We start from the raw sequence: 975 nt of genomic DNA on the forward strand, positions 1-975 counted from the left end.
CCTGTGGCGGGGGAAACGCTGCGCTTTAACGTTCTCACTTTGCTGTGAGCCCTGGTGGGTTATTGTTTGCGTTAGATTAAAAAAGAAAGAAAAAAGAAACAAATCCAGCCATACCCTGAACAAATGAGCACATCAGTAAAAAGCGGGGACAGCAGAGTAAAGATGTAGCTCAGATCTTCCCTGACTGGTCTGAGGACTCAACAGAGCGTCCCAGCGTTGAGAAGACAGAGCAAAATCTACAGATCTGGATACCCCAGGCTCAGTTTGTGGAGGCTCTGAGGTGCTCCTCGCTGCTGATGCTTCTGTTTGAAATTGCCCCGTTTGGTTTTGCTCTGTGTGTGTTTGTGGATTTTAGCTCCCGCAGCTGAGGAGATGTCTGTACTTTGTGTGCTCTCTGCTTTCGCTTAACTGGTCTGGGGCAGCAGTGCCTACAAGTGCTGGGGGATTTCACTGTTTCACTTGATTTTTTTTTTTTCTTTTTTTTTTTTTTTTTGATTGCTGTTATTTTTGTTTGTTTATATGCTGGGATGCAAGTTGTTTTCTGCGACGGAAAACTGGGGAAATTGCCCATAAAATGTAGTCGACATAACTAACGTGGCTTTGAAGCAGAGAGGCTGGTTTTAATTGGAGCGAGCAGAAAGCCACGTTACCTTTTGTACCGAATTAAGGCAATTTAGCTTTTACCCACAGAACAGCTGCTATCTCACCTAATTGGCGTTTTATGCTAAACAGAAGTTTTAAATCTCTGATGGGACTGTATTTGCCAGGTAGATGCCACGTTCACCCTGTGTTAACACCTAATCTAAATGTACAGGAGCTCTCACACACAATTTTTATTGCTCTCTTCAAAGAAATGTATAAAAGTCCTTCAGGTGTTCGATGCTGTTCAGAATCCAGCTCTATCCTCGTGCTCTCAGAGGCTCAATAAACGAGAGAGATTCCCCGCCACCCTGCGTACCATCCCCCCCCCCCCGG

At 45.0% G+C, this 975-nt stretch overlaps 1 protein-coding gene across 1 annotated transcript in view; it reads left to right on the forward strand.

The window, feature by feature from the left end:
- Positions 1 to 975, forward strand: part of LOC104499383 (disco-interacting protein 2 homolog B-like) — a gene marked incomplete at both ends in the record, with an annotated part of 11281 nt that overhangs the window by 9073 nt on the left and 1233 nt on the right. The window lies entirely within an intron of this gene.

This window comes from Buceros rhinoceros, unplaced genomic scaffold, assembly GCF_000710305.1.
Source record: "Buceros rhinoceros silvestris isolate BGI_N320 unplaced genomic scaffold, ASM71030v1 scaffold21909, whole genome shotgun sequence".
Taxonomy (NCBI): domain Eukaryota; kingdom Metazoa; phylum Chordata; class Aves; order Bucerotiformes; family Bucerotidae; genus Buceros; species Buceros rhinoceros.